Genomic DNA, 14508 nt, shown 5'->3' on the forward strand with positions numbered 1-14508 from the left:
TGAGGGGAAAAAATGTCTGAAAATATGGTTTATATAGAACCAAAAGCATTTAAATGAAAACCAAGTACTACCAATACTGGTCAAAGTAAACTTTTTACTGAGCTAGTAACAAATTAGTTTCCTTCCATGATGGTCCTGTATAATGAAAGTAAAACAATGTAAACAAAAGTCCTAGACTTATACATCTTTCTCCAAATGATGAGACAATAATGTTTTCTGCCTTTGAAACAGTCCAGCTCGCCAAACACACACCCTACAAACTGAGGTCACAAGGATGTGGATGGTTGGGTAGATTGGAGTCTTTACTATCCTCTGTTCTTGTTAAATTTTTCCTCTCAAAAAAATTTGAAAAGATTGTGACTAATTTTAGACTGATTGGTAGACTATTGCCTAGTAAATAGGCTATTTATAGTGGAAAAAAAAATCTAATTTTTAAGGTGATTCATTTTTAAATAGCAAAATGATTAGGTCCATATGGTTAGGTGTTGCCACTAGGTTTCCAATAAATCAAATGAAAATGTACAGCTGTGTTCAGAAGTTATCATTAATACTGCAGTAATGGTAAAGAAGTCCTGTTATAGACAGAAACCTATTACGCTCTGCACTGTGCAAATATAGAACAAAGATTCAATTCCTGCCCTTAGCTGCTTCTAGTCTAAGGCAAGAAATAGCAGATAGTCTTACCAGACAGACAGGGAAGCACAAGGAAATAATTAGGTAAGAGTAGTGAGAGTAAAGAAAAAGTCATTATACTTGCTATCAAGTGTTTTCCTGTAGCTATCGCAGGAAAGGAGACATTTCTGGAGGCATTTGAGAGAGAACAATGAGGTGGGTTTGCTGATATTTATGAGAGCTTCTTCCATGCATGAAGGCTGGCATGGGAGGAAGGGCAAAGGTGCTCATCGGTAAACATTACAAATGGGTGATGACGGCAGGCATTGCTGGCTGATCAGCAGAGGGAGATGACATGTTGATAGCACAGAAAAAAAATGATAGGTGGAGTGTGGATAGGTCATGAAGGGCCTTTAGAGTGAAGATGAATAGTGTATGCTTGATGCAGTGCCAAGTTCATGGATGATTCACTGTTTTCGTTTTTGCAACTCTAAATTTCCACATTATTTTTATTTGATTAATGTTATTGAGCACTTTTGCCTTGTTTTCTCATAATAACAAAATTCCATTCATTTTACAAGGAATCTCTTCAATGTAATTGATGGATTCAGTGAGCTCAATGAAGCTGATGTCATGACATGTTGGTACATTTCTGTACTATCAGTTACAATAGCTCAGTGCACAGTAAAGGTCATTTAAATTACTTAATATTAATTGCTTGATTGTTGCCACATAAAAAGCATCAGGCAGGTTGTGGTACACTTGAGATAGGCAGTATTAATTGCTTGGAGAAAGTATTTTTAAAGCTATAGTTAAAGATTGAATACTACCCAATTGTAACATCTGTTAGTTCAGTTGTTTGTATGGATGTGTCTAGCTTTTTATCTTGTGATTGCACATAATAATTTCTTTTTATGCCTTTCTAAGAACTTAAGTTTGGTGTGGAGAAACCAATCCTGAGATGCATTTGCAATAATAATGAAGATATTGGAGAAAACACTGGATATGCTTTGTCAGTGTCATGTTGGCTGTTCACCTCCCTTCTCTGAGGAGGTGTGGGCAGACATCCACATGATAACAGAATGATCTTTATTTGTCCCACACAGTGCTTGAGAGTGTTCAAAGTAGCTAGACCTATTATGTATGTATAACTTTACAAGATAACAGCCCTTCCAAATTCTTTGGTAATCCTTTTTTGTAACCAGATTTGTCTCTGGGCTATCTATATATCTAGCTCCTCAAGCAATGAATCTTTGGTCAAAACATCTCATTTGTACCCAACAATAAAACATCCAAGGATATCAGTTTGATCATGTAGGATATCCACACTTGTATAAGCAGCAGGCAACATTCATAAAACAAAATCTTTAAAAACGGCTAACTTCCCTTAAAAAAAAAAAAAGAGGGAGCTTTGTCTTCCTAGGGCAGTCTTTTAACTATCCTACTTCTGCTCCAATTGCTGACAAAGTCAAAGAAAATGTTAAATGTCATCATCTGTGTAGGATGAAGCCTGTAATCCTGAATGAAAACTTATGCAAATCTTGGTGAGAATGTGCTTGCCAGCATTTTCATGGCACTTGCTTTGTTCAGGGCACTGCAATCAGCTGAAATTCATCCACAAACCCTGTTTATTAGAAGAATGGGAAAAAGATGTTTGTGAAGAGAAGTTGGATAGTGAGCCATTGAAGTGCTATATCCTTACATGTCTATTACATGAAAAATCTTCATGTCATTTATTCTTGTCAAAACTGCCTGTAGACCTTTAGCTGTATAGATCATGGACAGCTAAATCCTACTTCCCTTCACATCCACAACATATGCCTTGTAGCAATGGAAATTAGGGACACTGCATTTGGAAAATCCATGAGAGAGAAATGACAGGATCATGGTGTCTGGAAACTGGAATGAAAAATTGTGCAGGAGAAAGAATCCTCTCTATTTCAGGAATATGGATGGATGAAGAATCAAAGCAAGCATCCCCACAGCACCTCTCAAGCCAATGGTTTGTCTTCAGCTTCTGTAAGTTGGTAGAATGACACTGATTTACCTAGACCTAGGGTAGAGCCTTTAGAAAAAGTGAATTCATACCCTTCCATTGAGTACTAGAAATAAAAAACAGGAAAGGCATCCAACTTTAAAAATTTTAAATGGCATACATTTTCTTCACTTCGGACTTCCATACTGCTCCAGAAGCAGAGAAGATCCTACAATATATGTTTTTGAAATATTGCAAGACCAGAATCTTTTTTTTTAATTATTATTGTTATTTTATTTATTTTTATTTGCTTTTAGAGGGGCTTATATATAATCCCTTTTAAATTACTGTGCCTATGGAAGCTTCCATGATAAGGCACTTTATAAATTAGACTGTATTGTATTGTATTGAAGGTGGAAATGTGAAGGTATATTGGCTAGATGATATCTTGTAATTAGAGTTTGGTTTCACCATTTAAGTGGATGTGTTGACTGCTTTTCATTCTGGAAGTACTGCTCTCTGCTTAATGTACATCCCTGAGTAAATCTGTACGTCTTGAAACTTTATGTGTTTATAGGCAAGGTTTCTAGTATGCAGTATTTTATTTTATTTGTCTGTCTTTATTTTTAGGCAAAAGAAGGCTGAATGTTAAATGAAATGCAAGATTTTAAGAAACAGGGGCCTGAAGTTAGTTTTTCAAATACATGTGTAGAGCCCTATACAATAGAGCTGGGCAACATCTTTACATACTATCAGACAACATCTTTACAAACAACATCTTTAAATACTATCTGCTCAACACCAGAGAACTGGTACACTTTGTTGCTAAAATATGCACAAAGATGACCAACACTGGCAACCAAATGGTCTATCTGCATTAAAGCGATTGCTTCCAGTTCAAGTTCTGTCCAATGCAAGACGTTTTGACACCTTTCTATAAGATTTCAGTGTAATTATATATTTTGCATATAACAGGCCAGGGCCAGTTTTAAATATCTGACCAGTCTCAGCTGTGTCTTTATAAGAGACAGCTAGAGATCAGCAGCAGTATGAAGGAAGGAAGAATACTTACTAAAGAATGAAAAATAGTAGAGGATTTTGAAGGCCACAGATGTCCATTCTCATGCAAAGTGGAACCAGTTTTGAAATTGGGTTAACTTAATAGGCTGTGAATTATACAAGCTCTTTAAGTTAATCTGATTTCATAGCCACCTTAGCGTATCCACACTTAACTGTCTGAGGACCAGAGCACAAGTCCTTTGAAGTGTCAGATGAGGTGGATATTGCTGCACATTTCTATGCCATCAGAGGATGTTGCTGGTGGGATCTGCTACTGAAAGGTATTTGAACCTCAAACTATGACATGAATAGGTTGGTGCAGAAAACGTCATTGCCAGCACTCGTTTGCTTGGAGTGATGACAAATGATTATGCTGTTTCTTTCCATTGTGTGCACAGTTCTCTGATGTTATTCCATCTTCTTTGCTATATCACAAAGATCATTCAATTTCTGATTGAAGTCCCTGGCATCTTACTTCCAATGCCCTGCGGCATTAACACATTGCGTGATTCTGTTTCAACATCCTTTGCTTCTTGGCAGAAATTTCCTTCTATATTCCAAGCCTAGACAGTGCATGAAAGGATTTCTGAGCTTTTATACAACAATCTTGGCTGCTTTATTTTTTTTCTTTTCTTTTTTTTTCTTTTTTTTTTTTTTTTTTCTTGAGGTAGTGACTAACTAGTCTATCTCCCCATTAGCTGTAATGAAGACAATTACACTGGGAGGTTACATGAAGGTAAATGTCCCTGTGGGATTCAGCACAAATGTTGCCAGAAGTTAAGCTTTTGGTAACAGGTTTTCTTGATAAATGAAAAATATAACATCTCAGATTTGTTTTATCCCAAATCAGTTGCAAAAAATAGATACGTGTATGTGCATATATATATATATAGGAATGTATAAATAACCCCCCCTCCCCTCGACCCCCCATGGACTTTTTTGATTGAACTTTTCATCAAAGGCAATATTACTTCTTAAAATAAATATTATTGTGAAATGGAATTTTCATTGGAAAAACTGGTTCTTCAAACCTTTTCTTACCTGTCTGGGGCAGAATAACAACAGCCTGATTCTCTCCTTGAAACTGCTTGGAAGACATTTTATACAAGTGCATCCAAAAAGACTGTGTTATGAACACACTCTATGTCCAGTTCCTCTGTCAGGAAAGGCTAATAAATTTACAAGTGCTCAAAAATCTCCCAAATAACCACTTCTGTCTTCCCCAGCCTAGTGCAGAGCACATTAGATAATGAAAGTAAACAGAAAATGCACACACCAATATTTCCTGTAGCACATAACTGCATCCTCACCTAAATGCTAATCACAAGCTGATACTTGCCTGCATAAATCTAATCAGTTCCTTTCAGAATTGCATGAGGAGTGATTCCTTTCATCCGCATGGGAAAACATCCAAATTGAGTATCACATTTGTGTCCTTTAATAGCGCTGTTTTCTCTGAAATATACAGGAACAGGCTCTCTACTTCTCACAAGTATCCTGATAGCAATACGCTCACGCTCATTTTAATTTCCCAGGCATCCAGCTCTGAGGGCAAGAGGGTTTCTAAGTGCCTAGACATATATCCTGCCAGGTTCTGAGCAATTCAAGTAGAAGAAGGTGTTTTGTCACTATATGTGATTGGGCTGCGTGTTGACGTTAGGTGTGATTAGATACAGAAGCAGAACTCTTGGCTGATGCAGACTGGCGTGGCTCCTACCAGAAAGAATAATTCTGGTGTGCTGAATGCAGGCTCTGTAATACAGCCGTGTTGATTGCTTGGGGATTACTTCTAAAGCAGGAAAGGTAGAGACAAGCAGACTTAGCTGGGCTTTAGGTGTGATCAGAGGTTTTGTTAAACTTCTGCTCCCTGCTCGCTGAGCCCTTCCCTGTGAGGGAATTGTCTGGCACATCCCTGGGCTATGAGGACACACTTCTGCCAGGCCAGCCCTTGGAGGGAGCCATTGTCACCTTGGGGAATGCAGGCACAGTGTGGAAAAGGTGCAAGCTTACAACCCATGGGTTGTATAACTGATGCAGGTCTCAGCACAAGTGCGTACCCTGCTGTAGACACCTGAAATTTTGAGGCTGAAAACAAAAATATCTGTAGATTTTAGGAAGAGCAACTCAGTTGCTGAACTCCTTTGATTTCAAGATATCTCCAAGTTTCAGGAAGCAAACTGCCTTCAGTGCCTTTGTTTGCCCAAGCCCAACAATGGACCATGTTCCCTTCCTGCGTCTGGCTTTGGGTTTCTGCATTGGTTCCTCAAAACAGGAGAAAAGCACGGGCTAGGAGAGGAGGTTGCTGTGCAAAAATGTTGGCACGCTCAGATATCACGGCTGTGGAAGCCATGAAGGGACTACAGAAAACAATGGGGGGCATTTTGTTGGTGTTGTGATTTTATATCAAATGTTATTCAACATTATTTCACCTCCTTCAGGTAGATAACAATACAGCTAACAATTTTACATTAGTCCCAGGAGGAAATTTAGTAGAAAATTAAAACCAAAATAGAATAAGAAAGTGCTCTGTGAATCTTTTGTTACACAGTTTTAAAAGTTGTGTGGATTGGCTGCAGCACATTTTTTCTTGTCAAACTCCCAAAAAAGCAATTATGCAAGTCCTCATTACAAATGAGTCACCAGTGTTGTTTTGTTTTATGAAATGAAAACGTTTTAGCACTGAATTGCCTCTGAGAGTGCAAAAGAGCATACATAAAATGCAAGCTGCTTCTGCTTTACCCCTTCATGGCTCAAAAGTGGTTAAGTACAGTACAGATAATAAACACCATTTTTAGTTTTAGAAGAAAAATAAGGTCAAGTCTTATTCATGAGAAACTAAGATGGTGTTCTTGAACAAGCCTTAATAAAGCACTGAAGGCAAGATAAAACCTAACAGAAAAACTGTTTTACTTAATATTTACCAGATAATGTTATTCCCTGTGTCTTTAAAGCTAATGTGCCTTAAATCTAAACTCCAACTTTCTGCTCTAGGAGAACTTGGAAGAGGTCATGTTTTGAGCATATGTGTAAAACAGCATTCCATAATTGATTTATTAACATATGAGGTCATATTTATGATTTTCTTTTTGAAATATATGAAAGAGAGCTATAACTATATAATCCTGCATGATCTATTCAACAAAAATCTGCTTCAAAAGTCCAAGAAAATAGTGAAAGAGAGAAAAATAGGCAAGGAAGCCAGTACTGCGTATTTTGTAATGTTTAAAGGTTATTCTCCAAAGGACAAATTAATCTAATTTGTATTTGGTAAAGATCATGTTGGATGTTTTATTTGCATTCTTTCATGTCTCAGGAGAGGTGCTGCTAAATAAGCCCAAATGGGATAAAAAGTATATTTCTATTTAAGTGCAAACACTGCAGTTTTCGGCTACAATGTCCTAGCCAATGTGGGGTTCTGAAACACTACCTTAAGAAAAGCTGAGATGCCCAGGATCTTTGCAGACTGTTTTTTTTTTTTTTTTTTTTCTTCTTCTTTTTTTTTTCTTTCTTTTTTTCTTCATCTCTGAAGTCTTTTTTTTCTGCATATAATTTCTGAAATGTGAAGCACATGCTGGGTTCTTCTGTAGCACAGGTCCCTCTTCAGCAGCCCCTACTCACTCTCTATCAAAGTCAAAACTCCCTTTGAAGTCCTGCATTTTGCCCGAGTCCTGCGTGCTGCAGAGCCAGTGCCTCTTCCACCGCATCTTCTGCAGGGCAGGCTCTGCTGTGGCATTTGTACACTGGACCCAGCCATACTGGGGATTCACCCGTGGGCTGCTCTTGTCCTGACAATTTCTAATTGCCACTAAATGCACAATTTGATCCACCAGGTGGTCCTATGTGATCCTGGCTTCTTTGTCTGGCTACAATTTAGTGGTTGTTTCTAGGTTGAGGTCTGAAGGCACACTTGGGTCCTCCCAAGACGTGACCTCTAAGACCACATGAACTCCCACCAGTCATTTACACGTGTTTTCCCAAGGCTCCACAGGATCAGATCTTCTGTTTGATTATGGTTTGATGTGACAGGAAAACAATGAATTTAATGTTTTTGGTTTTGGTTTGATTTTATTTATTTATTTTTTAAACAATGAGCTTAGCACATGATTATTTTTACAGCAGGGTTCTTTGAAATCATTCAAATATCAAACAGTAGCAATCGTATTAGAGAACACAGCAATGTCCTGGCAGACTCTGTCTCCTACACTTAGCAGACCCTGTGTATCCAAAATTAATCCGAGTATACCCCCCTGTACTCCAGGAAGGACAGATGTAGTGAAGTCTGATGGTCATAACTCAACCTGCCTTCTTGTCATCTGCTCCAACAGCGACATCTCGCTCACCTGCTCAGCATTTTTCATACCTTCTATTCGAGACCATTTTCTTCATAAGGTGGCATGGGGTGACAGACCTGATGGTGTCCCAGGGGTAGTCCTCCAAGAGAGTGACAAGTGTCTCCCTTGGGCAGAGCTGCTGTCTGGAATGCTATTTAATAGGCTTATCTTGGGCAAGTTTAGGCATGAGTCAAACACGTAATATGAACCAGAGTTTGTAATTTCATACAAACAACCTCCTCTCAGTTACAATCTACTCTCAAAGGCTGCTGATGGGTTGAGCTCAATAAAGCAAAAGAGAAGAAAGGACAATGCTAAATGAAGAAGAAAAACTGATTTTCTCTGAAATTGTTTCAATAAAAATTCTGAAATCTGATGAAAGATGTTCTGTCAGCTGTACAATTTTTTAGGAACAAGTTGTGAATTTTTTGTGTTTTATTTCCTTTTAAAAATATTATTTTTTATTAGTTTATTATTATTTTTCTTAGTTTGATTACCTCTGATCTATTTACTAGCCAAAGTAAAGATTTTCTCTCACAAAACTCATTTCAAGTATGGGAATATCTATCTGTGAGAGCTAAATTTCTGAGAGCTTAGTTGACGGTAGAATTTTCTATTGTGAAAACTATTAATACAAATCATAACTGCGCTTCTATGTAGAGATATTCTATGGCTTAATTTCAAAACTTAGCTGTTTCCAAAAGAGTCCTTTTATACTTAATTATCTTACCATTTCTGGAAAATATTCTGTTGGTGTTGTGAGCACAGTTTTGTGTTGGCTCCCATGGAGAATATTGTGATATTTTAAGACACTTGTGTGTGCTTCAGCTCATACCTGCCTACACTCCTACATACTTTCCTACCTTTTCTTTTTTTTTCTATCTATCTTCTAGGAGGCTGTGATTCACTGCTCAAATTAACCATAGCTTGAGAACAGAGGAGAATAATATGTATATAGCTATGTGTTTCACATTGTGCATTGTAAAATGAGCTCTGAAGACCTTAATTGTCAATTCCCCTAAGAAAACTTTTAACCAGAGAAACCCATAGACCTGGGATGAGAGAGATGGTGAAATAAATTGTTCCTAAAACCTCAAAGGAGGGAGAAAGGACAAGAATAGAGAGAAAGCCCCCAGGGGCCCGTGGATGAGACTGCGGATGCTGCAGCCCAAAAGCCCACCCTGGTGACGGAGCCCTCCCAAAAAACCACACCTGGAGCTGGGTGATGGGGATGCAGGAACAGATCAGGGTGGCTGTGAATGTGAGTGCTGCACACTTGTGGCAAATGACAAAGATAAATCTTACCCAGAGCTTTACAGTTGTTCCTAAGATCATACAGTAATCATGGATATCCTCTTTGAAGAAAAAATGCTTGTTTTTTAAAGCTGTTTGCTGGCCTCTGGCAAAACATTGCTACAGGAAAAAGATCCTGACAGACAGATGAAAAAGATTTCAAGTTGTGTTATACTGTAATTATCCTCCTGGAGTTAGGCATTCATATAATTTTGGTATGACAGCATGCTAGATACCTCCCCAACCCCTCCCCTTTCCCCATGATTTTGGTAGTTCTTATCAAGAAAATAGCCTTGGAATATTTATACCCTATCCCCAGCCTTTTATTTTTAATCATTGATGGAATTAATCGTTAATGCATTAGAATGGAAATAAGATTTTTGTGAGACCTCATACTCTTGAAAATTCTTTAAATGTCCAGAAATTCCTATGAGAAAGAACCATGTAAGTGTGTGTGCCCTGGTTTCTTTCTACACCTGATGGTCCTTGTTTGTTGGTTCAATGGCTAACCCATGTCCTGCCTGGCTCTGCAGCAGGTGTAGGAGTACTTTGGAGACTGGAAACTGCAGTAGCTGGAGCCACTGTGAGCTTTCAGTGTGATGCAGAATGGGATGGTTTATTCTTGAGAGAGAAAACATAAAAAGCAAGTGACCTAAAATCAATATGTTTGAAAGGCACGTTCAGCGGTGCTTTTACCAACTTGTATAACACAAAAAACAAGGTGTTCAATGATACTTAAAAGCAATAAACGGAGATGTTAATCAGATGAGGAAGGAAATGGTCTTAAAATTTTGCATAACTGCTCAAAACTGGTTAGAAAAAAAATGAATTTGTTGTTTCTGTGGGGAGAAATACCATTTTGTCATATCTGAAAAATATTTGCATATATTTTGAGGAAGATTTCTGAGCTAAAGAGGGTAAGAGACTGACTGATCTGCACTCACAATGTTGTAGTACCAATTCATTCATCCTGGGTAGTCTCTTCCACCTTAGATGCCTGTTTCATTAGGAATTTTTGTCTCCTTTCTTTATTCTGCAGTTCCTTCGTAAGTTTTATTTTCATTTTGAATAGGAAAAAAATCTATCTTTGAAAATTCAGATTTCCAGATGAAACTGAATTGCTGCTTTCTAGTTCTTACTATTCATTATGCAAGCTTCTCTTCATGATTCTGTAAATTTTTTCTTGATATCTAATATTGGGAAAGGTGCTGGAAATGATTCCACATCCAATTTAGTGTGGCAGTTCTTGCATGTTTTATTCTGTTTAAGAAACCTTCAGCCAATTATCAAATACAAAATAGTCTCTTTTTTTCTTTCTTTCTTTCTTTTTTTTTTTTTCTTTTTTTTTTTTTTTTTCTAGTCTAATTGTCTGAAAGATTATTTTAATTGGCACTAAAATAATTGAGACTGTGCATATTACAAGTTTAATGTCAAGGACAGACTATATCATTCTCTAATTTGCAAAGCTATACTATGATAAACTGTTCAGAACAATCCCAGCAGTATTGTATCTTCAGAAACATGGGAGGTTCACGCAAATCTCCTGTAACATTTCCATAATGATGGTAACAAAACCATTGTGGTTTCACAGGAGTATAGAGAAGGTTATGATTGTTATGGTGTGGAGCACGAATGTCAGAAATGTGAAAAATATTTCATCTCTCTGTCTTGTGGCTGTGGTTTGCCAAAGATTGAGGTGGGATTACACAACTTCTGTGATATGACCCAACCAAAATACTGTCTGTGTGTGTTACAGGGCTTGTTTCACCAACAGTGGTGCAGGGTATTGAGGGGCTTGACTGCTCTTTGCAGTTTGCAGAAGTGTTTTCCCAGTCACAGGTGATGCAGGTGATGGAAAATCAGAAGCGAGAAGGCTAAATCCTGTGCTGTCCTCCTGGGCTGCACAGGATTTTAAACAATTCTCTGGAAATAGTTTGGATATTTGTTTGTCTGTTTGTTCATTCTCCTTATCTTACAAAGTTACTGAATGCTAATGAGATGTCTTGCTATTTATAGAAAATAAAACATATGGGAAAAGGATTATGTCTGTCACACACTGCCAAGCTGATTTTATAGAGCGACAGCTCTACAGGGAAAGTTTCACTTCCAGTTCTCCCGGGAAGCCAATCTGAGACCGAGAGCCAGAAAGCCTGGGTTGCGCTCCCCACATCTGCAAGGCATTTAACCCCCAGTTCCTCCTCTTCATCTTCCATGTAATTGGTTTAATCACACTTCCCTGCCTCACTCTGGGTGCTGCAGGGTTAATTAATGTGCAGAAAGTCCTTAAGATTCTCGGATGTAAGTTTTCTTTTTGATGTTTTCATGGTGGTTTTAGAAAGGAACATTCATACCAAGGTAAAGCCTTAAGGTTTGCTAAGTGGAAGATCACCTCTGCTACAACAACTTCTGTTGACATGGGTCTGGGGTGAGCAGCATCACCCATCAATAGGTCAGTTTGGACCTATTCCTATTTCAGTAGGAATGGTGCTTTTCATAGGGTAGTAGACCCTTTTCATCTGCTGTGAGTAATCTGGGCCTTCTTCTCTGATGCCCCACATTGGAAGTCCTGTGCCTCTGAGCTGAAGCTGGTGAAACAGGGCTGCAGACACTTGGAGTACACAGCTGTGTAGGAACAGAGAAAAGTGTGACATTGGGGAAGCAAAGACGCAGCAGTGGAGATGACGGCAGTGAGGTTGATTGCAGTGTGGTTGATCTTCATGGAAGGTGAGAGGGCCACGAGCAGGTAGCCTGCAGAAATGGCACTGTCAGTCCAAGCAGAGACAAATCCTCAGCACTTGTGATGTAGAGGCTTTGTTTGTATGGCAAAGCATCAAACTGAAGAGTTTTGAGAGCAAACTGAAGTTTAAGATAGAGTGGCCCAGATCTACCTGTCTGCAATGCTCCAGAGTGCCTGGCGAGCAGTGCTCACATTTGGTTGACTCAAGATGTTCAGAGGTAGTTCATAAGTAAAAGACTTGTCACTGAGATTTGTGTTATCCATGAATTCCCTGGAAGATCTGGCCTGCAGTGTATCAATGGTCTTTCTCCTGACATTTTCAGGTCTTTCTCCTGCCATTTCTCCTCCCTCCTTCACCTCCCTACTCCCTCCACCATCTCCTAGATAGCAAGGAACTGGAAAAGAAGCTGCAGCTGAAGTTGTGTGGATAAGTTCTGTGGGAATGAAAAATATGTGTGTGTGTAAGTCTAGGAGATGCTTATTTGGGTCTGTCTTGAAATTTACAGTGCTAAAGAATTTGACATTGGAGTAATAAAATCTGTAATAATTGCAGAAAGAAATTCACTCCAAGGCAGAGGAAAAGAGGAGCTTTACTATCATATGTAACAGTCACTACATTTGAACTTTTACTTTTGCCTGTGTCTTGTAGCCAAAGCCTGATCTCCTGAGCAAAACTAGTGTACTGGGTCTGGCTGGAATGTCAACTTTTCCTGCAGCAGCCCATACAGTGCTGTGCTCTGCACTTGTAGCTGGAACAGCAGTGGTATCACACCAGTGTTGTGTCTACTGCTGAGCAATGCTGGCACAGCATCGGGCCTCTCTCTAACCCTTCTAGGGGGAGGGCAAAAAGTGAGAAGAGAAACATCACCAGGGCAGCTGACCTAAACCAACCAAAGGGATATTCCATACCATATAATGTCACACTCAGCAGTAAAAGGTGGAAACAGGAAGAAGAAGGGAGGGGTGGGCTCTCGTTGGGAAAACGTCGGTCCTCCTCCCAAACACCAGCTACGTGCGTTGAGGCCCTGCTTCAAGGACGTGGTAAAGCATCACTCATTTGTGGGAAGTAGAGAGTAATTTCTTTCCTCTGCACTTCCACATAGCTTTCATTTGTTTTATTTGTTTGTTTTCCTCCCTTTCTTTTCTTTCCTCCTCCCTTTTCCCTTTCCTTTTTTTTTTTTTTTTCCCCTTTAGTTGATTTGTTTAGTTCATAATAATCTTTCTTTAATTATTATTATTATTATTATTTCCCTTTAATTAAATTATCCTTCTCTCAACTCATGAGTTGTTCTTTGCTTTACTTCTTCCTCTCCTCATCTAAGGAGGGGGAGTGAGAGAGTGATTGTGGTGTTTAGCTGCCCAGCATGGTAAAACCACCACAACTAGAAGAAACATATTTTGCACAGGGGATCTCTGCAGAGACAGGAATTCTCTCGCCAGGCCCTGCCATGGCTCTGGCTACAATTTTCAATGAGAAGCAACAATTGCTCTTCCTGTGCTCTCTGTAGAGAGAGGATTTTCTCCACCAGATCTGCCATGCACCCACCTGCTCCTTTGTGGTTTATTCATTTTCAGGGAAGGTGCATTCCCTCGTCATCAGTGCTGAGTGCTGCCTGGAGAGATTTCCTAGCCCTACAGACAGCCTGCTCTCCAGTCCCCCTCCTTCCTTTGCCCAATCATTAACATAAATCATAACCTAGCAGATGAAAAGAAATTTCCATTCTTTGTGATCTCTTGCCAGAGTTCTCCCAGTTTTTCTCAGTTTGGGAAAACAAATGTGCTTTGCAACATGTCCTGGGGGTTGACAAACCAGGGCTGTTTCAGACCAACAAGGGAGATGAATTCTGAGCACGAGGTCCTGCTGTGGGGCCTCCACCGAGTGCCCATGGACCACATGCCTGGGCTGACACAGACACAGGTGGGGGGCATGCAGGGAAGCCTTTTCTCCACCTCTCCATGGGCCACCATTAGCTACCAGCTGGCCCCATGGGTGTCCACAATGTCACAGACCTGGGGATGAGGTGAGGAAAGGTGGAACAAGAGTAGGGCAGGGGCTGCCTCTGGGGTTGGGGGCTCCTGCTCTGCCAGGTGGGAAATTCACTCTAGTGCAAATTGAATGGGGTCTTTAGGCTCTTTTTTTTTCTTTCTTTCAGACAAGCATTTTTTTTCCACATCATCAGTAGTTCTGACTGCCCATAGGGAAGCAGACCAGGCTGTTGATGGTTTTAGTTGTGATCTAAGCAAGATGTGATTCCAAGTGCAGTAATTTCTTGGAGGGGAGGGTGGCTTTCTAAGACAGTTTTAGACAAAGAAAATATTTACAACAATCCCGTGAGAAATGAAATCACTTCTAAAATGCTGTCAGAAGACAATAAAAAGTCTAGTTACTCTGATAAAAATGAACAGCTTAAATAAGATTTGCAATATTAATGAACCTCTCCCTCCTCAGCATACCTCCTCTCTTAGTTGTGTTGAAAGTTCATTGTGAGAATTTGTTTGCT

Source organism: Aythya marila, assembly GCF_965140915.1.
Source record: "Aythya marila genome assembly, chromosome: 7".
In the NCBI taxonomy this organism is placed as follows: Eukaryota; Metazoa; Chordata; class Aves; order Anseriformes; family Anatidae; genus Aythya; species Aythya marila.